This window comes from Aethalodelphis obliquidens, unplaced genomic scaffold, assembly GCF_003676395.1.
Source record: "Aethalodelphis obliquidens isolate GAN/ISIS:26980383/991018 unplaced genomic scaffold, ASM367639v1 scaffold8, whole genome shotgun sequence".
Classification (NCBI taxonomy): Eukaryota; Metazoa; Chordata; class Mammalia; order Artiodactyla; family Delphinidae; genus Aethalodelphis; species Aethalodelphis obliquidens.
The window spans coordinates 58,738,359-58,763,575 of NW_020837952.1; the positions used below are offsets into that span (position 1 = coordinate 58,738,359).

At 51.5% G+C, this 25,217-nt stretch overlaps 1 protein-coding gene across 2 annotated transcripts in view; it reads right to left on the reverse strand.

Annotated features, from left to right (window-relative positions):
• Window positions 1-4,936, reverse strand: part of PACSIN2 (protein kinase C and casein kinase substrate in neurons 2) — a 139,853-nt gene extending 134,917 nt beyond the window's left edge. For both annotated transcript variants that reach the window (XM_027107883.1, XM_027107882.1), the window contains exon 1: window positions 4,818-4,936. The gene's annotated coding sequence lies outside the window, so the exon portion shown is untranslated. The remainder of the gene's footprint in view (window positions 1-4,817) is intronic.
• Window positions 4,937-25,217: the final 20,281 nt, after the last annotated feature.

The following is a 25,217-nucleotide window of genomic DNA, read 5'->3' on the forward strand; positions in this document are numbered from 1 at the left end:
GGCTTTAAAGTTTAGTATTTTTTTGCTTACACAAGCCCTTTATATAGCTGATACACTGTATTCTGTTAATAAACTGAAAAAAAACAGTCCCTAAAATATTCAGAATCTGGCCAGAAGGCCACAAGAAGTCACTGTTGGATAGTCATGGTCATTGGCACAATCCACACCCAACTCTCAAACCCACCCAGCAGCTCTGGGCCCAGGGAGGGGCCTCTCAGGCTGCAGGAAAAGTCTCATCTGTGAGGACATATTCGACAGAACAAGTCAAATGTTTGGAATTTTCACTTAACATTTATTTCACAAGTTTCTCAAGTACCACTCAACTGAAAAGTAATCATCTCAATGTACTCTTTAATCAATAAACATGAAACAACTCTGCTCAAAACGCTCAAGTCCCACAAATGTTTCCCTATGAAAAGTATGGCACAAAAAAATAACAAAAACAAAATAAGTAACCTTTTGACAGTCAGGCAGAAAGGTGTTTAGTGATCCAAATTCAGACAAAAAAAACAGTCCTTTCAGCAGATGCACCAGTATTTCCTCTGCAAGTGACACATTCTGGGATATCTACACTGCCAAACATAACCAACCACCAAGGAAGCAAAACCTAATGGAAAAACCCCAAGCTGGCAACCAGGAGCCCTGACTCTGGTCCCAGGACAGGCCGCTGGCTGTGTAACGCTACTAAAGTGGTGGACAGGTCTGGTACCCCTTTCTCCATCAGAAGAAGGAATATCCATCACCACCCACACTGTTCAGAAATATTCTGGGGACAAAAAATGAGAGGTGAAAATGCTTTGGAATGTGTCTTCCATAAATACAAGTCATCATTATTATTAGCTCAAAGAAGACCAGGAAAATAGGATTACAGAATATCAGAGGTGAGAGGGAGCTTAGAGATGGGATGATCCAGGAATTCCAGAGGGTCCAGGCCTCTGATGCTGTCCACAAGTGTGCTTTCTGGGAAGAAGTCCATAGTTGTTATCAGATTCTCAAAAGGTTAAGAACCTCCAAGGCTCTCCTTTTACAAACATGAAAACTGAGACCATAAGATATGTGATTGTCCTAGGCCTCAGGGTTAGTCAGGAAAAGGCTGGACAGAGCCCAGGGTTCCTAGTCTCCATCTATGCTCCTCCCCCTCTACTATCGCACATTCCAGGGAGGAAAAAAGTCACATAAAGCTCACATAGCTAAATAAATAATTTTTTAAAAAATGGGGCTTCTCTGGTGGCGCAGTGGTTAAGAATCCACCTGCCAATGTAGGGGACACGGGTTCGAGCCCTGGTCCAGGAAGATCCCACATGCCGCGGAGCAACTAAGCCCCTGTGCCACAACTACCGAGCCTGCGCCTTAGAGCCTGTGCTCCGCAACAAAGAGAAGCCACCGCAGTGAGAAGCCCGCGCACCACAACGAAGTGTAGCCCCCACTCGCCTCAACTAGAGAAAGCTGCGCGCAACAAAGACCCAACGCGGCCAAAAATAAATTAAAAAAAAAACCAAAAACCACCACACACGTGGTTTCTAAAGTTATAGCAAAATTTCCATCCTTTTTTTTTCTTAATGCTTCTGAGGCCTTTGATCGCTGAGGCCTTTGATTGTTGAGATAGCATTTTATCCATTCTATATTCTCATATGCTGTTCTTTCAGTGCCTAATGTCAGGAAACACTCAGATGATGTTTTAATATTGAAAATAAAGATTTTATTCTAGGAAACAAGAAAACTAGACTACATGATGCTGTTTTATTAAGCAAACAGATAAACATACAATCATGGGAATGACTACAAGCTAATATATAACATAAGTAAGGAGTTTTTGTCATTTTGTGTTTTTAATTAAAATACCAAAGCTTGTGCTCTTAGACGGCCACTGCCCCTCGAATAGCTACCATTGGAACCACACATACGCCAAGAATGTTGCATTGTGCAGAATACTCTGAGAATTCTTCTTTTAACACTGCCTTCAGTCAGCATAGCATAATCGTCTGAATACCACCAGTCTCAAGGCACTCCTACACAGTCATCCCAGGGACCACTACTGGGCCCATCAGGAACCAGGTTTCAGGCACTGACATGCTTTCAGGTATGCGAAGGATCAATGCCAGGGCCATAAAGTAAGGTCTCTACTTGTGGAATGCACACTGACTGACTTCGTAACTAACGCACTGCTGCGCTGCCTTCAGGTATGCCGCTGCACTTCCAAACAATCTTAATTGGAAAAAAACTGAGCCAGCACTATCGCTCATGTGAATGTGGTCATTACCCAAATAATCTACAGGGTGGCCTCCACAAAGTCACCAGTACAATCTGATGGCAGATAAGGCAGGCCCGAGTCAGATGGGAGGTCCAGGTAAGGGTAGCCAGAGAGCACTTGGTAAAAGCTATCATGATCTCTAAACATAAGGTGCCATTACTATTATTAAGGAATCTATGCCACCTTTTTGATATTCCATAACATCCTGGAATCAACTGTGACCTGGTCAGAAGAAGGAAACCTGAGCACCAGGCCCTTAACTTGGTCTGCACAGATTATTATTTAAGTGAATAATTATTATTATTCAAGTGAATAATAAGAAATGAAAAAATGTAAGGACAAATGCCCCTCATCTCCCACCCCAGAAATTGCCTGGCCATCAGAGATCTGGACTGGGCATCCAAGACTGGGAAAGACAACTTTATCTCCCAGCAAAAAGCCATGTTCAAAACCTAGATATTGGGACTTCCCTGGTGGTCCAGTGGTTAAGACTCCACCTTCCAATGCAGGGGACCTGGGTTCGATCCCTGGTTGGGGAACTAAGATCCCACATGCCGCGGGGCAACTGAGCCCATGCGCTCAACTAAGATCCGACACAAATGAATGAATGAATGAATGAATTTTTAAAAATCAACACGCTTTATAAAAAAGGACATGGAGTATTTATTTTAAAAAAAACAGATACAGCTTTCTATATATGCCTGCTGTTAGATCATTTAAATATTATGACCTATATCTTATACATTTGAGACTAAAAGTAATAAAGTTTCAGTTCCCCAACAGCATGAGCTAAGAATGATATTTCCATTCAAATGAATTTTTATTCTTCCCCAAAAAAGTGAATTAAGAGTGCAGACCTAATCACTCATCTATTCCTCTGTGTTACGTTACTTTCCCAAGTAATAAATATCATCAGCCTAATGGCCAGTTTCTTTAAAGCTGCAAGACAATTGTCAAAAGAAAAACACACCACAGGAAAGTTTTTGATGTAGTGGTCTCATATCTCAACTAACATAACCTCACCAAGGAGACTGTGAAACTCTAGAATTAAGTTTAAGTGCACACAGATTATTGTTTCCCATGTGAATCAAGAGAAACCCCAGTTGCACTGGCTCCCATTCAATGCCTCTATGGGGAGGCTGCAGGCAGGCTTGTGAATCAAGTGTAATAAGAACTTTCGTGCAAGAAGGGGAGGGCTGGCATTCAACTGAGCCCACCTGGTTGGCTCCCTTGCCCTGGGTTAAAACAGAACTTCAGCATATTGGGATAACTGAAGAGGAAGGAACTGCAGAGAAGGGAAGGAATTGGTGTGAGCTCACCGCCCGTAGCCCAGGTTTAAATTCTCTGAGCTGGTCTCCTGATTTTCATCAGGACAGCCAGGGTGTGTTTGGTAAACAGTGTAATGAGTAGCCGTGGAGTCTCTGAGCAGCCAACCCTCCTTAACCACAGGAACACAGGACAGTTGGGGTAAAGGAGAGAAGACAAGACCCAGGAATGGTGCACAGACCCCACCTGAAGGCCGCCTTCCCTCAGGCACCCAACCCGAGAGCAGCATCCTCAAAGGCTGCAGCTGTGTGGGACTCCCGGCGACAGCACAACTCGCTCCCCTGACCAACTCCTCTGAAAAGAAAACCAGCCTTCCCAGGTGGAGCTGAAACCCAACAAGCCACTGAAACTGAGCAGCAGCAGAAATCACTACCTCTCCAATCCTAGGCCTCTCCGGATGCCCCAGCAGGCTGGAAACTCACGTTTCTAGAAATGACAGTCTGGGAAAACTACGAGGGGCAACCGGGCAAACACCCCCAGCCTCTCCTGCCCGTTCCCCCAGTCCTAGGACCCGCTCACAAAGAACGGCTTGCCATCCCCCCGCCCCACAGAGCCAGAAGAGGGACAGGGAGGGTGGGAAGGAAGGAAATGGAGGACGGTCATCAAAGCGCCCCAAATACGCGCGTCCGCATATGTGTCCCGCCTGCTCTGGCCGCCCCCTCCCCTCCAGGCCACCCTCGGGCCCAGCCCTGCCCTCTAACCGGCGCCAACCGGGCCCCCTCTCCTCCGGCGCGGCTCCCCGAGACGCCCGCGCTTCCCCCAGGGAACCCCTGCACCCCTCGGCTTCCCCGCATCCCCTCCCCAAGTCTCTCCTAAAGTCGTCCGTCCCCCCTTCTGCCGCAGCGCTCTTGCCTCCGCGGGCCCCGCTCCCCAACTTCTCTCTCCAGCAAGCCCTCAACCCGAGAACTCGTCCTCTCCTCTGTGGCGCCCCCGCACCAACCCCGCACCCCTCGGCCCCCAGCTTTCCTCAAGCCCAGCCCACCCGCCCTCCGGAGGCCCCTCGACGTCCTCTCTGGCGCCCCCCTCGGCCCCCGGACGCCCCTCGGCGCCCGCGGTGGCCCCAGAACACACCCCCTCCCACAGCGACAGGAAGTTCGCCCGCCGGCGGCGCGGCCCCAGAGGCTGCCCTCGGGCGCGGAGCGCGGCCCCAGCGTGGCGGCCTGACAGGGCGCGGGCCCGGCCGCCGACCAGCGCCCCGCGTCCGTCCGCGGCGCCCCAACCGTCACGGCGTGCCCCTCACCTTGGCCGCTGTTCGCCTCCCGACACGCCGCGCACCCTTCTCTGGCCGCGACCGCGTCTTCAGCCCCGGCTCCGGCCCCGGCCCGGCTCCCGCCCTCGCTCTGGCCGCACTGTCCAGCCCTGCCCTGCCCCGCCGCGGCCGCTTCTGCCGCCAGCCCCGAGCGCCCCGCCCCCGCCGCGCCCGCTGTGCTCGCGCCATTGGCTGCTGGGAGCCTGCCCCGCCCCACAGCCCCTTCAGCGTCCCTGATTGGGCCAGAGGAGCGACGAGGCGGCACGCCCCCTAGCGCGCCAAAGGGACCTCCCGTGGGCGTCATTGGCGACTACCTTTGTCAATCAAAGGGGGAGAGCCTGCTTAACTGAGGAGAGGGCGGCTGGGGTCACTTTCCCCGAGTCGCCCAGAGGCTGAGGTCCGCAAGACTTACTGCCTGGAGTCAGAGTTTCGGCTTTGCGGGCGCCCAGAGGTGGGGGCCGCGGGAGGGTCGTACCGCACTTAACTGGGAATTCAGGGAAGGTAGTCTTTCTGAAAGTTTTCTCCCCTAAGGCACTCACAGAAGCCAATGTCATCAGGACTTCCTCAGATTCACTTGAGCCGGCTTAGTGTAAGCAAGACGGAGAGCGGGGTGTGTGTGTGTGTGTGTGTGTGTGTGTGTGTGTGTGTGCGCGCGCGCTCGCGCGTGTTCACAGAGCCCACGCGAGGGTTTGGGGAACCGATGCCAGGTAACTTGTCGGGGGGGGCCGGAGTAAATAAATAAATGTCAAAGCCAGGATTAGAAACCGGGTCAGCCAGATCCCAGGCCTGAAGTGGATCCACATCACCACCTTGAAAATAATCACGACGATGGTGCAGCAATATGGAAAAACGCTTAAACTAAAATGTTAAAAGGAAAAGCCAGATACGAAATGGTGGGGACTCTAAAACTGCTACTACATTTGCACAAGGACCAGAAACAGAGTGGTTTTCCCCTTTTTAAGTATTTGTTCTGTTGCAATGTGCTTGTGATAATAATAATTAAGAAAGAGGAAAAAGAAAGGGACCACCTGCTTTGTGACCTAGAGGGGTGGGGTAGGGAGGGTGGGAGGGAGACGCAAGAGGGAGGGGATATGGGGATATATGTATATGTATAGCTGATTCACTTTGTTATACAGCAGAAACTAACACACCATTGTAAAGCAATTAGACTCCAATAAAGATGTTAAAAAAATAATAAAATCAAGACAAAAAAAAAAAGGATCCATACAGTCTAAAGAGAGGTGGGGGAGGGGAGGTGGGGGAGGGATGGATTGGGAGTTTGGTGTTAGCAGATACAAACTATTATATATAGGATGGGTAAACAACAAGGCCCTACTGTATAGCACAGGGAACTATATTCAATATCCTGTGATAAATCATAACAGAAAAGAATATGGAAAAGAATGTATATATGTGTAAAACTGAATCACTTTGTTGTACAGCAGAAATTAACACAACATTGTAAATCAACTATACTCCGATAAAAATAATAATAAAAGAGATACAATTGACATATATATTTTAAAAAAGCACTACCATGCTGTGCCAGGACCAGCTACTGCCAAGAACTCCCTGCCATTCTCCAGGACTCAGCCCACAGGGACCACTCTGCCACCCAAAACACCTCTGGACCACGTGTGCAGAACCCAGTCATCAGCTGGGGTCTCCCAGCCCTCTGAGATCTGGGGAAATTCCAGGTGCACTGCTTTTCCAGGCCCTCTGAAGATCCAGAGTCTCCCCATGGTTTCTGAACAAGTATATCACCTCTGCCTCCAGCCTCCTGCTCTTTCCCACATGTTCGCTGGTCCTTGCCATCATCCCCGTCTCCATTTGCACACACTCACATAATCCCCCTTCACACCGACCACTGGTGAGGCTAGCAGGGGTTCCTTCAGACTGAACCCCACAGGGAGGCATCCAGCCTCGCACTGCCTAGCAACACGAGACACCTCCTGAGCCCTTTTGGCCTCTTGGCTCTGAGGTCACTACCTGGCTATGTGACCCAGGCAGCGCTCTGGGCTCTGCACACTGGCTCCCTTCTTTTCTCTCCCCTTCCTTCTGAAGACAAAAACAAAATTCCTCTCATTTCTTTCGCCAGAACTCTGACACTTGCTCAGCTCTTTGAGTCTCATCTCTGTTCTAGCAGCTTATCAGGCTATTTTTCCAAAGAGACCTCCCCTTTCCAAGCTGTGAGCATCCCAACTTTGACCCCCACAAACATTTCACAATGTTGCACCCAGCCTCCTCCCATCAGATCCAAACAGGCCGGGAGCCCAATCCTGCCTCTGCTCCTCCCCCACTGAGGGGCCTTGGGCAAGTCGCTGCAGCTCTCTGCATCTCTGTGTCCCAATCTGTAACACGGGGGTGATGACAGAGCTCACCTCACAGGACTGTGGCAAGGAGTAAATGGGGCAAATCAGGTAGAAGCACGGGAAGCAGCTCTGGATGCAGGCGTGAGTGCTTAGTATCTGAGCGGTTAACGTGGTCACACTTTGTCAATGTCATTTTGCTCCCTTCTTCTTGCAAAATGTGCTCATTACCTGAGTCTGGGGCAAAGGTGGACTGGTCCTTTATTAGCCATTTCCCACTAAACAGCCAGGATAAACAGACAGCCGATGTTAAAACATACTTTCACAGAGAACAAAACATTCTCCAAAAAATTTGAAACGTCCAGATACAGTTCTTGTACAGTGATATACGTGTGTCTTCCAAGAAAAAAAAAGTCAAAATCTGTTACAGATATTCACTTGATCGACAAGTACTTCCAATGTTTAGAGAATGTGCAGGGCAAGGGATGGGGTGGATCGAGGGAGGGACGGACCTGGGTCCTGTTTGTGCTCCTGGGAAGACTCAGCAAGGACGTAGAGTCTAGAAGAGGCCTCCCCGATGAGTGACCGCAGTGATCCCTGGAGGGCGACGATATTGAAGGCAGTGATATTTAACTGAGCCAAAGTGGATGGAAAGGATGAGGGCAAAGGCCCAGAGGCAAGCAATCCTGCTGTCCAAGGAGAGAGGAGGGCTCTGCTTCGCTGGAGTGTGCAGCTGAGCAGTGAGTAGCCCTGTGATGCTGGCAATCTGCTTTGCCACTCCAGGTCTCAGTTTTCTCAGCTGTAAAATGGGTATAATCAGAGTCTAACACTTAGAGAAACTGCAAGGATTCTTGAGATCACACCTGTGATACTCTTAGGACATAGCTGGCACAGCCAGAGGTTGTTGAGTGTTTTCCAAAGACCTATTTGCATTTTGTAAAAGTGCTCTTTTTAAAAATTTGTGATTAAAAAAAAGAACATGGGCCCAAGAACATGCTCTCTGCACCAACTGTTAATAGTCTAGAGACATCAAAGTGTTAACTGTTGAGGCCGGAGGAACACATTTCTGAATATGCCTTGGAATGAAGCTCTCCTCTGCCAAGTCATGTAAAGATCTGAATTCCTTGTAAATGTGTCCTTGATTAGGAGGCAATTACCCCAGCCTTTCTTGCTTCGCTTTGTTTTGCTCCATGCCTGCCTGCACGCGTCTGCTCACATAAAATGGTACCAGCAAGTACACGGCTCCACTCACATGTGCCAGGCTCAACTCAACACCACTGGGCGAGACCCCTGGGCCTGGAGCCTGCTCCCTTCCAAAGTCGGCAAGATATGGTCACATCATCTGGATCGCGTTTCCCAAAGTGGGCATCTCCAGGATGCCCTGCATTGGGATCGCCCCATTTTCCACAAGTTCCTCAATTGGTTCTTATGCCTCACACAGTTTGAAGCTCTATTCCTGACACTGACAGATACCCTAACTTTTACTAGGTGGAAAAGCTCATTTGGGGAGTTCAGGGTTACAGTGTTGCCATTGGTGCCAAAGTGGAACAAGTATCAACAATGAGACAAATAGGTTCAAGTTGAGTGTTTTGAAACTTTGAATGAAGGCCTGGCAATGCCCAGACTTTATGTGATACATTGTATTTTCTACCATGTGATAAAGATATAAACTCCCTCAGGAACTCCTTCCTTGAGTCCCTGAATTTCAGGAGGATGAGGAGGTCCTGAACACCACATTGATTCCATTCTGAATCCAAAGTATCATCTTACCCGTTTTCAGGCTCCCAGATCAGATAAACTGAAGGTCATCCTGTGATGGTAAAGCAAGATTTTGTTTTACAGTGTTATCATGTGCGTCTACTCCTGTGAATCCAGATTTCCTTGATACAAAATAAAATTAGATACTGAAGTTCATTGTTTTTAAAAACTGGAACAGTCGGGCCTCCCTGGTGGCGCAGTGGTTAAGAATCTACCTGCCAATGCAGGGGACATGGGTTCGAGCCCTGGTCCAGGAAGATCCCACATGCCGCGGAGCAACTAAGCCCGTGCGCCACAACTACTGAGCCCGCGTGCCACAGCTACTGAAGCCTATGCACCTAGAGCCCGTGCTCCGCAACAAGAGAAGCCACCGCAATGAGAAGCCCGCACATCGCAATGAAGAGTAGCCCCTGCTCGCTGCAACTAGACAAAGGCCGCGCACAGCAACAAAGACCCAACGCAGCCAAAAAATAAATAAATGAAAAAAATCTATAAAAACAAAACCGAAACAAAAAGATCTCAAACTGTATATTCATCAAAAAAGTAACATTGCTCTTATTATTGGTTCATTTTATAACAAATATGTAAATGTTATGAACTTGAACTTTTAAAAGAAGTTGTACACCAATACTTACATTATAAAATAAATGTACACCAATAAAATGCTGCTACTGATTCCATGTAGGATGTCATGGAAAGACTCCCACAATTAAAAACATAAAGAGGTTTTGAAACCACAGCTGGAGACAGTGGGGAGCCCTCAAGGACTGCTCTTCGCCCCCAGACCAGCTATTACCAAAGGTTCTGCTGACCGGGAGTGACCTTCATCCGTGTGTCCGTGCCTGGCTTGTTGAATCACCATCTGTGAACACTGGACAGGGGCTCTGCCCTGGGGGCGTGCACATCTCGCCTGGGGTGGGCGTGGGCACTTCCAGGTGGGTGGGACTTGGAGCCCCTCCTCAGCCAGGGCGCGGGATTATATGTGTCTCCATGTTACTGTCACGGCAGTAGTACAAGAAGCAGCGCTGGAGGTCAGACTTCCACCCCAACGCCGGTTAAATATTTAATTGGGTCCTGGTCACTTCCTGGTGTCAGAGGAAAGGAGGAGAGGCCTGAGGGCCACAGGCCCAGTTTTATCTTTTGTGAAAAAGAATTTTCCCCCCTGCCAACAATGAGGGAAACCTAGGACTCAGGCAAAGGCTCAGGGGTTCCTTGTTCTTTTTTTGCTTTGTTTTTGTTTTTGCAGAGCAGTTTTCGGTTTACAGGTTTGGACACGTCACCTCGCTTCCCAGCCTCAATGTTCTCAACTGGACAGGGGAACAGCGGCTCACCACCACCACCACCCCCGCCTGGGAGGGTGGAGGAACTAAACATGCTAATGGATGAAAAGGACTTTGCATGGTGCCCAGCGCACAGCAGGCGCTCGCCCGACTGATGCTGATGTGGGTATCAGCCCAAACCATCAGGCGCCTCCTTGGGACTTCCCTGGTGGCCCGGGTTCGATCCCTGGTCAGGGAACTAGATCCCACATGAATGCCACAACTAAGGAGCCCACCTGCCACAACTAAGACCCGGTGCAACCAAGTAAATAAATAATAATTAAAAATAAAAAAAAGACTCTGTGCTTCCACTGAAGGGGGCAGGGGTTTGATCCCCGGTGGGGGAACTAAATCCCACATGCCGCATGGTGTGGAGGTGGAGCGGGGAGCACCTCCTCATCTGTAAAGGGGAGAGCAGGCAGGGAAGGGGCCTGGCAGGACCCAGGGGACGTGGCAGCACCCTCTCCCTCTCCTGAACCCCCTGCCCCACAAGAAGCAGAGCCACGGGGTGCCGCTCCCCAAAGTGGGCATGGCCCGGGGAAGGTGGACTTCCAGCCCAAGTGAGTGCCACGAAGGAATGTGGGCACCATCCCTCCAGATCACCGGCTGCCCCACCCTGCTGCCTGTGTTTCCACTCCCGAAGCCCTCTGCTCTTCCCAGGCCCAGTTCCTGCCCCCGCCTGGTCTCCCTGTGCACCCTTCTCCCTCTGTGGGAGCCTCCGACCAAGTCTGAGATCCGTCAGAATCCACCCTCCAATCCAGACAGCCCCACTGTGGGCAGGGGATTGGGGAGGCCAACTCCACATTGAGCTCAAGAAATTCCTGTGCCCTGTGGACTGCCCATGGTTACCCACTTTCTCCTCTCTCTGGGTCCGGGCAGCAGATGGTAAAGCCACACCAGAGCCTGCCAGGGTAGGTCACGGATGGCTTTGAACCATCTGAACTGGAGCTGTGTATGCCGTGTGGCGGGTGCTCAGAAGTGTGTGTGATGAAGGACTATCCCTTTTCTTCTCCAGGAGCATGAATGATGGACAGCAGTTCAGAATGGGGGGTCAGCAGGGTAACAGGCAGAGGGGCGACATTTCATATTGGAGTGCAGTATTGGGCAGGGGGTGGGGTGGGTGGGAGAGATTGGTGGAGGAGGCTGTTTGGGGGCCACAGAACATCAAGGCCAGAGACCCCAAAGGATGACCAGGTGAGTCCTTCCCCGCTTCTAAGTTGAGGAAGTGGAAGTCCAGGGAAGTCAGGCGAGTTACCAGAGGTTCTCCAGCCAACAGGGCCAGAGACCCTCGCAAACCGGGGTCTCCTGGCTGCTTCTCCTGTGTTCCTTACTTCCCCACAGCAATCCCCCCTTTCCCTCCAACACAGCAGACATGTGACGCCGGGTATCGAGCTGGGCATGAATGAAAACCACTCATTCCCCACTTTCCAGCAAGTAATGCTGGCGGGGGCCAGAGGAGGTGGCTGTGAGCAGTGATGCTGAGGGGCCCAAGCAGTGCTCTGGGGATGGGGTCCCGGAGGGCCCCTGAGAAAAGCAGAGTTTGAGTAGATTCTGGAAGATTCACAGGGCAGGACTTGGAAGGACGGGTCTGAGGGGCAGGTAATGGGAGCAGTGAGGGGCGGGGCGGGGGGCTGTCAGTCAGCCCGAGGTGAAGCACAGGAAGATTCCTCAAGGCTGTAGTCAAACATCCCTCCTTATGGTTTGAGACCAAGGGCAGGGGCGGCCAGCCGAGGGCACGCTCCCGGGACCTATCCCCTGGGCGTCTGGGTCCTGGCAGCTCCCGGGGGGCTGGGGGGCGAAGGGCCGAGGCTGCTTCCTGCTGTCCCTCCAGCAGGCTCAGACACGCCCTTCCTGTTGTGACAACTCTGTTCTCTGTGCAACTGGTTCTAGCCCGTGGCTTGGGTTTCAGATTTCGGCCCATGCAATCTTTGAGGCTGATGGGAGTATCATGTGGACTCCGGGGAAAGCCAGCCCGTCAAGCCCGGCCTGGCTTCACTGCAGCTCACAGCCTTCTTGTTGGGCGCCCAGACAGTGGGCTCCCCGAGCCAGGGCCTCCCGGGGACCAGGCCTGGGAGACTGCCGCTACTCCCTCGTTCAGGCAGCCTTCACCCTGCACCTGCTGGGACAGATCACCTGCTGGGTGTCCACGGAGGGCCCAAGGGGCTGAACTGGCCCTGGCTTCTTCCAGGCCCCAATAACAATCACATTCACCACCAAAATGACCCCCTTCCATGGCGACAGGCCCCAGGATGGTGCTTTATACAAGAGAACTCCTGCTTCCTCACGACAAGTCCTTTTTGCACTTGGGGAAACTGAGGCTCGGAGGGGTAAAGTGACTTGTCCAAGGTCATAGGCTCTTGTCTGGCTCCAAAGCCATACCCTTTGCACTACCCCACACCACGCTGAGTCTCCCAGTAGAGAGGGCACGGGGAGAGCAGAGGCCCTGTCACTCGTCAGTGTCCCCTGGCCTGGGGGCCTCCCTGAGCACTGGCCTTGGAGCCTGGCCCGATGTCGGGCACTGTTTCCAGGCACTTACTCTGTGGTCTCTGCGCCCTCTCCCACTTCCTTGCTCTGCTGTCCCCCGCTCACCTGCTAATGTGCCCTCAGTTTACAGAAAAACTGATTAGAAAGTACAGAGTTCCCACCTACCCACACCCCCCCCACACACAATAGTTTCCCCTATTATTTATGTCCATATTAGTGTGGTGCATTTGTTATAATTGAGGAACCAATATTAATACACTATCATTAACTAAAGTTCAGAGTTTGCTTTAGGCTTCATGTTTTGTGCTGCACATTCTTTGGACTTTGACCAATGCATAGTGACATGTGTCCATCCTTATTATATCAGACAGAATAGTTCCATTGCCCTGAAATCCCCCCATGCTCCACCAGTTCATCCCTCTCCCCACCCCAACCCCTGGCAACCACTGATCCTTTTACCCTTTCCATAGTTTTGCCTTTTCCAGAATGTCATAGAGCTGGAGTCATACAGTCTGTTACATTTTCGGAGTGGCTTCTCTACTTAGCAATATGCGTATAAGTTTCCTCCACATCTTACTGTGGCTTGATAGCTCATTTCTTTTTATCTCTGATAATATTCCATTGCCAGAATGTACCACAGTTTATTTATCCATTCAGCCACTGAAGGACATCTTTGTGGCTTCCAAGTTTGGGCAATTATGCATAGAACTGCTATAAACATTCTTGAGCAGGTTTTTGTGTTGAGAACATAAGTTCTCATTTAGGTAAATACCAAGGAATGGTGATATTTTTTTTCAGCTTTGTATTTACAGGCTTTTGTGTCATAGAACTGTGAGATCAGAAAAAGCACCTATGAGAAATTTGGATAAATATGGGTGGAGTTATATGAAAATGTTTGAGGCCACCAGAACGGTACTCAAGCTGGGGGGAGAGGTGAGGATGATTTAGTGGGAGGAGAGAGAGGTGAGAGGTGAGAGTGAGTTCACTTGTGTGGAACTGAAAAGTCAAGGGCAGGCAGAGGAGAGTGGCAGGTGCTGGGTCAGAAGATGGTTTAGAGACTCAAGGACGTGGTCGTTTAATTGGGCCTCAGGAATGGGCAGGATTTCAGCAGAAGGGGGAGGGGAGGGGAGGGGAGGTTGCCAGGTTGTGGGAACAGCAGGACTGTGAGGCGGGCATGGGGCATGAATGGCTGGGAAGCGGGATGCCTGGAGGTTCCGCCGTACCTGTAAGTAGGAAACTTGCTCCAGGCCAAATGACAGGCCTTTCCAGGTATGGGAGCTGAGGCTCCAAGAATGCTCCCAAGCTGAAGGGATTCCTGGGCTGCCAGTTCACTAAAATTTTCCATTTGTCCTCCTGTTTCCTTGCTTTCTCAAAGCCTTTCTGTTTGGGCTCACTCGCCTGGAGGCGTGGGACACAGCACCCTCTGGGCAGGAAGTGAGTGTAATGTAACCATGACCCCCACCCCACCCCAGTTTTTATGGCTGTGACTCAACCCTCACCCAGCCCAGGGCTCTGCCAGTTCTCCCTCCCCTGACACTTGCACACGTTCCCACTCCCCAGCTGGGCTGCTCTCCTCCGCAAGCCAGCTGGTGGGACCTGGAGACTGCTGCCCAGGGGACAGTGGGAATAGAGAAGGCAGCCCCACAACAAAGCTTTGTGATCATTGCTGCTAAAAATAGCAGGACAGCAGGACTTCCCTGGAGGTCCAGTGGTTAAGACTGCATGCTCCCCAATGCAGGGGACATGGGTTCGATCCCTGGTCGGGGAACTAAGATCCTGCATGCTGCACGGTGCGGCCAAATAAAGTTAATATATTTTAAAAATAAAAATAAATAAAAATAGCAGGACAGCAACCAGGGCAGCCCAGACCCAGGTGCACAAGCTCGGCCACTGCCTCTTCCCAGCTGGCAGGTAAGGATGGCAATCACCCTCATGTCATCATGCACACTTTGGAGACAAGGAAACAGACTCAGAGATGTGATGGTGTGGACCCACACAGACAGTCAGTGGACGAGGGTTCTCCCGGGACTCAGATTCCAGAGTCAGGCTTTGAAATCAGAGATTTATTGAGCACCTACTATCCACTGGCCACTGTTCTGAGTGCTGTGGTGAATGAGATGACAAGTCCCTGTCCTTGTGGGGCAAATCCCCTGGGGCAGAGGCGGAGAGGGATACTCCACAAATCAGCAAGTGAACAGAAAATTTGCTCGCAGGGCCCTAGAACTTGGCCCGTCCTCTCCCCGCCAGCGGCGCTGGGCTGGCACAGGCAAGCTGCTCTCTTTCCTCCCCATGCCCTGACATGACTCTTCCCCTTAAGCCCCAGATGAAAGTTCTAGGTCACCTCTGAACATTGGGACAACACATGCCTTCAGCTCAGGGAACTGCTAGAGGCTCAGAGGCAGAGAGGCCCTACCAGCCACCTGTGCCAGTCTTACCCATGATGGATGCCCTCTACCGCACCCCTGGGAGTGGTACCCTCCCTGAGATGCGAGGCTCATAAGATGACCCATTCTGCACCTGAGCAATGCTACCAAGAAAGGGCCCCCTTACACCAAACCAACACCTACTGCCCCACTTCTGCCCCCTGCTCCTGGGTCTGCCTTCTGAAACACCCTGACTACATATTATTCCTCTTCACCTAATAGCCCCTCAATTTAAAAAAATTTTTATTTTTAGCCATGCCGCACGGCTTGTGGGATCTTAGTTCCCTAACCAGGGATTCAACCTGGGCCACTGCAGTGAAAGCATGAGTCCTAACCACTGGACCACCAGGGAACTCCCGGCCCTTCAATATTTTGTGTCACCCCTAAATCTTCTCTTCTTGAGACTAAATTTCTTCCAATTTTAAACAATTCCTCACATACTGTTTGCCCCCCTTTTTTTTTCTTTTGCGGTACGCGGGCCTCTCACTGTTGTGGCCTCTCCCGTTGCGGAGCACAGGCTCCGGATGCGCAGGCTCAGCGGCCATGGCTCACGGGCCCAGCCGCTCCACGGCACGTGGGATCCTCCCAGACCGGGGCACGAACCCGTGTCCCCTGCATCGGCAGGCGGACTCTCAACCACTGCGCCACCAGGGAAGCCCCTCACACACTGTTTGATCTTGCTCTGGCTTGTCACTGCCGCCAGCGTCTGCTGCTCTAACTCTGTCCAGAAGTGCTTCACACAGTGACCACTGAGGGCCCCAGCCACGCAGGACAAATTCCAGCCCACCCAGTTCTTTCTTACCTCAGCCTGGGGGTGTGTGGCAGTGACCCTGGGGCAGCAGGAGCCACACAGGTGAGGGCGAGGGCCATCACAAATGAGCAGGCACCTTAGACTCCTTCAGTCAGTCATTCAACTGTCATCCATCAAGTGCGTGCCATACTCTGGATCGGGTCAAGCAGAGGTTGTGCTGCCCTCATGGAGCTGATGGTTTTGTGGGGGAGAAAGTAGAAAAGCAGGTAAATACCTAAGATAACTTCAGATAGTGATCAATGCTTTGAAGAAAGCCACAGAAGATGATAAGATACTTTGGCTGGAAGGATGATCAGGAAAGCTTCTCTGAGAAGGTGCCCTAAATGAAGAGATGGAGCCGGCCCCACAGAGATCAAGGGGAAGAGAATTCCACGTAGAGGCCAGTGCAAAGGCCCTGAGGCAGTGGTGAGCGTGGCACCCTCAGAGGCCTCTGTGGCTCCAGCAAAAGGAGAGTGGGAGGTGGGGAGATGAGGCTGGAGCTTGAGTTTATTCTAAATTACAAGGGAAGTTTTCTTGGTGGGCGTTAAGTCTCAGATATGATCTGACTTATGCTTTAAAATTTAAGAGACAGGGGCTTCCCTGGTGGCGCAGTGGTTGAGAGTCCGCCTGCCGATGCAGGGGACGTGGGTTCGTGCCCTGGTCCGGGAGGATCCCACATGCCACGGAGTGGCTGGGCCCGTGGGCCATGGCCGCTGAGCCTGAGCGTCCGGAGCCTGTGCTCCGCAACGGGAGAGGCCACAACAGTGAGAGGCCCACGTACCGCAAAAAAAAAAAAAAAAAAAAAATGAGTGTGTTTATGGTGTGTAAATTAGACCTCAATAAAACTGTTCAAAACGAAGATTTCTCCTCTAGCACCCTCTGGATTTTATGCTCCATGATGACAGGGACTGACCCACCTTGTTTAGCAAAGTGTCCCCAGGACCTCAAACAGCTATGACACACAGTGAGCACCCAGTAAATACCAGTAGAATGAATGAATGAATGAAGCCTATTAAAAGTTATAATCTTCAGTTGGGTGCATAGCACCTCACAGCCTCCTTCTCTCTCCTCTCCTCTCCCTCACCTCCCTACTTGAAACACTTATCCCCACGGCTGGTCCACTTCCTCTGGGATCTCCCTGCCACGCCGCGACCCTGACCTCACCAGGCCTACCATGGCCCCAGTTGTGAAGTCCCAGAGCCCCTTTCAGGGCTGAGCTCCTGTGACCCCTCGCAGCTCTCGTCACGCTTTCCTACATCCTGGCTTCCACGAGATGCTGAGCCGAGCTCCTCACTCCTCTCTGACTGCCCCTTCTCAGCCCCTTCTTGTTGTTCCTTGTGGCCTCCGCCCTCAGGCAATCTCCTGGAGCATCCGTTCCCAGCTCCATGCCAGTGGCCCTCGATTCTATATCACAGTCCAACTTCAGATCCTCAAGTGCCAACGTGACACCCCACAGGAGTGTCCCCAAGATTCCTCAAGTTCAACATCCCTAAAACTAAAGGCATCATCTTCCCCTGAGCCCTGCATGAATGGTACCTCCTTCCAGAAAGCTGAGCATCCTTCTTGAGGTCTCTCTCCCCTTCTTCACCCATCCTCCCCCACCAAGTCCTGTCAACGCTACTTCCAAATACCACTTTTTTCTCCAGGACACCGTCATCTATCGTCTGGATGACCATTCTCCCATCTGTTCTCCACACTGTAACCTGAGTGACCTATTACAGGTTAAAATTCTTTCAGTTGCAGCCAACTCTCTCTAACTCTGGCTGAAAATAGTGGTGGAGTTACAGGAAGGAGACAGGCAGTGTTCCGTGCAATCGAAGGAAGAACTGAAAGGTCAGGAATAGGGAAAGAAAGTGACCGGACAGCCCCCAGCCTCAGCCTCTGAAGCTCATGGTCCTTCTTTCTGGAACACGTCTTCAAGGGGCCTTCACCTCAACAGTTTATGTGCTGACCCGAGTAGCAGACATGTCCCCAAGACCCACTTGGGGGATCAAGCTCCTTCCAGACCAGGAGAAATCACCTGTGCCCAGCAGCCAAGCAGATCAGATGGCTCCCCTAATCCTGAATATCTGTCCAGACACAACACAGAGAGCCAGCCTCTCTTATCCGCTGCCCTCCGCCCCTCCAAAACCTCTGCCCAGTCACAGTCAGCTCTTTCCAAGCCCTTCATGGCCCCTCCAAGGGTCCACTTGAGCAGCCTGCCCTCTGGTCTCGCCCACCTCTGGGAATGTTCCTTTCTCATCTCTCTCCCCTTCAGACTGAACTCTGCAGAGCAAGGACTTGCCTGTTTTCCTCAGGGCTGTGCCCCCAGCACCCAGTGCTATCACATCGCTAATGCTCCTTCGATATTGGGCGATTTAATGGGAAAACAGGGGATTCCGCATGCTAAGGAGAAGTTTGTGCCTGGGACAGACCATATGTGAGAAGAGTTTGCCTGTCAGTCCAGCTCTCCGGCAGACTAATTTTCATTCTTATTCTGAGTACAAGATTCAGGAACTGAAGTAAACCAGTGACTTTCTCGCTACACAGTTGTTACATGGAAACAATATTATTTCATAGCCATGAATAATAGGATCTCACTGAACAGCTCCTGGAAAGTACTTTAGTTAACGTAACTTTGCCAAGTTTACCTAATTCTGCTTCAAAGGCTCAAACTCCTTTTACACACACGCCCCCTGCTGGTCAACTGAGAATTGCTCCTGGCTCTAAAGATTTGCAACCCGGGGTCCACAAGCCACTTCCTCCACCAACCCTCCCACCCCCAATATCCTCCTTAGTCCACAACCTCAGCTCTTCTTTGCTGTGCTTCCCTCCAGCCTCTCCCCGCCTCGATCATCCTCTGAACCACCCACAGAGTCTCATCTCTAAGAACACCTCCCTTGTCACTCTACTCCTCAGTAACATTCAATGGCTCCCTAGTGCCAAATTCTTTAGCCTGGCATCCAGGATCCTTCATAATTTGGTCCTGAATCCTCTTCATGAAATTCACCCCCCACTGCTCCCCTGCCTCCCATCCAGTTTCCACTCATTCTTTAAGACACAGCTCAAGGAAACCACCCCAGATCACCCAGCCGACCCAGAGCACAGCTGTTGGAGCATATATTATTCATGCCACTTCTCTCACAGTATAGGCTCAGTCTGTCTTTCTCACTGTTCTTACAAGAAGTCGTTTGTGAACTCCTTGAGGGCAGACACCAGGTCTTAAAACTCAAGTGACAGCAAAAAACATTAACTAATGCTGATTTGGCACTTTTGCAATCCTTGTCTTTCCTTCTTCGTGATGGCTTTGTGAGGTAGGCGGGGCACAGATTAAAATCTCCACCAGGCAGATGAGAAAGCAAACCTCAGAGTCATACAGCAAACAAGCAGCAGAGCAGGGAGAGGTCGCGGGTCTTCTGATACCTGATTCCGTCCTTGTTCTGTTACCCCCTGCAGTCTCCCTTGTGCATCTTCCAACTTCCCAAACCTTCTGAATGGCAAGTGACAACCAATATTTGTTGATTTTATAATCTCCAGTTTCAACCCCTGGATACTGTCCTGCTACCATAGGGACCTGGTGTTGCCCTGCCTTTTCCATAGGCAAGAACACGTTGTGTTGGAAAGAGCTGGGTGGGAAATCACATGCACTGGGCTCCAGTGAGCCTCCGTCTTCCACCAGCTGTGGGACCTCGGGGAGTCACCTCCTCCCGCACATGAAGGACTGGGCAGCATTCTGTGTCTCTCAGATTAGGTGCTGGGTTTTTGTTGTTGTTGTTTGTCTGTTTTTAACTTAGTAGGCCCTCAAGGCTTTGTGGGAAATGTAATTTGTAAAAGTTAAATAACTACACGGCCGCCCCCCACCCCAGTGCCTGGGCCTCCCTGGTTCTCCCCCCACCATCCCCCCACCTTGCAGTAAGGGAGGCGGCTGCATTCCTGAGCAGGGACACCGGAGGCCAGCTTCCTTCTCCAAGCTGCTGCTGGGACTCCTTCATTATCCCTCCCCACTCACAGCATCTGTAGCACCAACTGAAGAGAAAAACGTGTTTACCTGTTTCTAAGACTGAACAGGACCTCTGCCAACCTTGGGGAAGGACTCAGTCTTTCTTAAAACTCAGCCACGTCAAAACTAGTGCAATTCCCCATGTTAAATCATTAAACATTCCCATAGTCTTATGTTCTTCAGCCAAAGGACAGGAACATCCATGCGGGGCAACAGGGTGGGTGAATCGTTTGTAACCTAGAAGGAGAATGCGCCTGGGACTTTAGGGCACTGGGTGCCTTCTGGGTGACGGGTCTGAGGAGGTGGGCTTTGCTCTGAGGAAGGGCAGGTGATTCTGTAACCAGGTGTCTCAGTAAACCTTGTCTACAGGGAGTGGAGCCTGGGGCAGGTACGAGCAATGATTGGTGAAGTCAGTCCTGTGGCTGGGACAGGGCGGGGGGAAGCTTGGTCATTTTGCGGCTTGGACAATGTTGATGCTGCCATTCAGGTTCAGACACGAGGATGGAAGGATTCTGCCTTGATGATCAGTTACACACTGGCCTGGTCTGATGCCGATGGTCTGTGCGATTATTTACATTCCACAGGAGAACACCAAGCTGCGGGGACCAGGCCTGCTCTTGGCTGTCGGGACTGCTTTCTCTTGTCCTCGGGGACAATGTCAGCAGACAAAGCTCAGCACTCGTGGGACTTCCCTGGTGGCGCAGTGGTTGAGAGTCCGCCTGCCGATGCAGGGGACGCGGGTTTGTGCCCCGGTCCGGGAAGATCCCACGTGCCGCGGAGCGGCTGGGCCCGTGAGCCATGGCCGCTGAGCCTGCACGTCTGGAGCCTGTGCTCCGCAACGGGAGAGGCCACGGCAGTGAGAGGCCCGCGAACTGCAAAAAAAAAAAAAAAAAAAAAAAAGGTGAAGGAGAGGAGCTTGGAGAATGGCCCTGAATCAGACACCAGAGGCACGAAAGCCCCAGGGGCATGTGGGCTTGCATTGTACCAGCAGAGACACCACACCGCAGCCATTGCTGTCCTTCAGGCAAGAGGGTCACCCACAACCTACATCAGCATAGCAATCACATTTGCTGAAAAACCCAGAAAACCTGGGCTTTCTCTGAAGCATCTGACTCAGGTGAGAGAGTAACTAGAGAACAGGGGACAAGCACAGCCAGGCCCGGGAGCTCAGGAGGGGAGGTCGCGGAGGCTTGGGCTCTGGGGAGAGAGAAGGGTGTGATGCTTCTTCTCTGAGAACAGACGTGGCCAGCCCAGCGCTGCCGAGCCTGCAGGGCCTTCGTAGGGAGTCTGAGCAGGACTGAGAGCTGGGAGCGGTGGAGCAAACCTGAGAACCAGGTGGTCACCTGTCACCAGTCAGCCCTTCGGTCGAGGGCCAATTCCTTGGGGCTGTCTCTGCTGTTCACCCACTGTGTTCGTGTCCTAGAGCTGCTGGAAAAAATGACCACAAACTGGCTGGATTAAACAACAGAAACTTATTCTCTTACAATTCTGGAGGCCGGAGTCTAACATCAAGGTGTCAGGGGTGGTTCCTTCCAAGGGAGGATCTATTCACGCCTCTCTTCGATGTGGCAGCCGGCAACGCCTGGCTTGCTTGGCTCAGGGCGGCATCTGCCTGTCTTCACACGGCCTTGTCCTCTGTGCCTGTGTCCTCTCTTCTTCTGAAAGGGACACCAGTCATGAGATTCAGGGCCCACCCCAAATCCAAGACGATTTCATCTTGAGACCCTTAACTAATTATATCTGCAAAGACCTATTTCCAAACAAGGTCACATTCCGAGGTTCTGGGTGGACACGAGTTTTGGAGGGACACTGTTCAACCCAGTATACCCACAAAGAAGTCTGAGGTCATTGGTGTCCCACAGGGTTGTGGTTCTGAAGGTGATGCCCCTGCAGAAGTAGACCCAGGGGCCGAGTTCAAAGCCCTGGCTGGCACTGGAGGCTACTCAGTGGGTGTCAAGTGCTCCAAGGAAATTGCTGCTGCCACCCACAGGGCCCATCCTGGCCAAGCTTCCAACCTCCCGGTGTGGAGGGCCACTGGGAACAAGGCCAGCAAGGCCCCACTGGCCCCTCTGCCACGGCTCTGCAGCTTGCCTGGTCCCCCTGCCCAAGCTGCTGCTAACGGCCACAGCCACCTGGGCAATCTGCCAGGCCACCTTCCGTGTCCTGTCCAAGCTACAGTGTCCTCACCGCTAACCCCTGGAAGGAGACTTTGCTCAGAATTTGCTCTCTTAGACCCACTCGAGATCCCGGGATGAGAACCCAGACTCCAGATATAGGGCTACCACGCAGCATTATCATATAAGAAAAGTCAAGGGAATTAAACTTGAAAAAGAAAGGGGAAAAAAAAGGACAATCAAGGGGCAGGGAAGCCCATGGCTCCCTGCAGGGGACCCTGCGGACCCTCAGGCTCCCTTCTGCTAAGGGAGCACGGCAGCCACGGAAGAAATGAGCACGAGATGGAACACTCGGAACCCTCTAGGCACAGAAGTACGAGGATGCTATCTTCAGCTTAAAAGCATATGAGGAAATCCCCTGGAGGTCCAGTGGTTAGGACTCTGCTCTTTCACTGCCGAGGGCTTGGGTTCGATCCCTGTTTGGGGAACCAAGATCCCGCGAGCCACGTGGCGTGGGGCGTTGGAGAGGAGCGTATGAGACACAGTACGGTTCAGGCTGGGACAAATCAGAAGAGACATAAAAATACCTCGTCTGCTTGAATGAGAAACAGGAAACAAAATCTGATGGTGCTCCTGTTGCCTCACAGGTGTCCTGAACTGTCCCAGGGCACCCCACTTGGGCACAGCTCCCGTTAATGAGCACCTTGTGGGCACTGGTCACTGGGCAGGGCCAGGAGTCAGGCGAGAGGCCGGCTGGCCGGGGTCCCTGCAGCGGACACTCACCTGCTTCCCTGGGCCACAGGAGGCTGATGGCCTGACGCTGGGGAGACCAGAGAAGCTCCTCCGGGGCTGGCTGGAGAGACAGCAGAGCTGGAAAGTGGACCTAGAGGGATGGTGGAAACTGCCAGTCTCCTGGGGTTAGAAAATCAGGTGAGTTTGGGGCTGGTGGACACCGTGTATGGAGGGCCTCCAGGTCCCCCCAAGCACAGGAGGCTCTGTGGATGGCGCTGAAGAACCACTGTGTGCTGGGAGAAATGGCCACAGGTCAGAAAAATCCTCTGGGCCAGAGGGTGGAACCCAGTTGCATGGGGTGGGGCTGCGGGCCGAGACCCAGTGATCCAGGTGGGAGGCCCACTGAGGAGCCTGTCACCAGGTTTGGGGACTGCCGGGCTGTGAGAGGGGGAACCTGTAGGAAGACTCCTTCATCCTGGGCTTGAGCATCTGCCAAAGAATACTGAGGGAGCAGCCCATTCGGGAGGCAGGCAAATGATGAGTTCACTGTGCGAAAACTCAAACAAAAAGAATTGCTGAAAATGACCAGATGCTACAACCCTCAGACTTCGGGAACCACCCGCTCCTACCCCATCAAACGGAAAAAAGTAATGGGAGCTGATAAGAAAACAAAAATTGTCATCCTGGACGATTCCAAATGGGGACACCACTGCCAAGACCTGAGCCGAGTGACCCGACAATCTGTTCACAGCACAACTTCCCAAGGCCTCTTCACACATCGCATACTTCCTACTCCTGCATGTTCTAGAAATGTCCAGAGGAAACATCTGCCCCAGAACATGACATCACTAATGTCACAGTCAATATCTGGCAAAAATCTACTTAGCAGACACTCGCTCTCACCTAGTAACCTGGTCGCTGACAAACTAACTTCTTTCCTCCGTGATTGAACTGCCCTCTGAGCTCAGCCTGCGGTCACATTCCCAGCCAGGGACTTCACCCTTTCCCAGACACATCTGAGAGGCAAAAACAAAGCAACATAACGGAGAACCTGGGTTGTGAGAAGTGGTGGGTGGAAATGCCCTGTGCAGAAGCTGAGGGTGGAGGCCAGCCACGTGGATTTTGTCCCCTCCTGGGGAAGAAAACCCCGTCAGAGCTGGAACTAGAGCAAGGTGGGGCAGGCAGTGACACCTGTTATTTCTAAGGCAAATATAGGTCATCCCCTTCTTACACACTGGGAAGCAGAGGTCCAAAGAGCCGCTGTCAGCCTTGGGACAAACTAATAAATGGCAGAGCCAGGCCTCAAGCCCAGGTCTGAGTCAGAGGCTCGAAGCCACACCTGCCATCCACAGCGGGCCTAAATATTAAGGAACACATGAAACGCCTCGATCCAGGAGCTGGAGCTGTTTCAGGCTTAGCGTGAACACAGCAGACAGATCCCTCCAAGTTGCAATTTCTTTGGATTCTGGCTAAATGCCATTTGTATTACATTTCGTTCACTTTGTACTGTACCAGATCCATTTAAAAGGGCCTTTTCCCCTACATGGCCGTGAAGCATCATTAAATATATGTGAGCACGTGTATACACACGCGACATGTAAGCGCGACAGGTGTTCGCACATGGGTACAGGAAAGACCTCTATCTTCTATGTCCTTGGCGTAATTATGTTAACAACAAAACCCTATTCCTAACGTTGTAACCAAAAAGAGGTGGGGAGTTGAAAAAGAAACTCAGGACAGTGAATGAAGCATCCGTGAAAAATGTCACCTGTGACAGTAAAAGGTTCTTACTAAGAGGAACACCCCCATGGGTTATTCGGCCGCATCAGTCGCTCTACAGAGGGACACGGGCTGCCTCCCCATATTTTTCTGTAGGTCAGTGGCGACCAGGGTGGCTTGTGGGTAAACATGTCACATCAAGAGCTTATCCCGCCGCCCACGGCTGCGAACAGCGCTTACCTCTGCGTCTGTGGCAAACCCAGATGCTGATGTCATATGAGCCACATGCTGGGAATTGCCTGGGCTCATCGGACAGACAGACTCACCTACAAAACCCAGGTGAGTTGTCTGAGAGCATCAAGACAAAGGACTTTGTAACGATAAATGCTGAGGAATATTTCTAGTCGCCTGTTTTCCTCCAAATCGCAGTCAAGCTAAAAGGAATGAAAGCAGCTGTCAGATTAAATGTTTTGCTTTCTCACGGCGGCATGATTTTGTAAGATATTCAGGTTTGGGGTTTGTTTTTAATTTAGTGCCAAATTTTAAAAACGTGAATACCTTATAATAAACTAAATCACACGCTGAAGCTGTTACTCTCTGTGGAAGGAGCTCGTTTCATACATTTGTGAATCAGTTCTTACAGCCCTCATGAAATAGACTGTGATATTGTGATTTACAAGAAATATATATTTGGTCTCCAACCCCTTTCCTGGCACACAGCTCCTAAAACCCTTGTAATTTCCTTTCTAAGAGCTACAGGGACA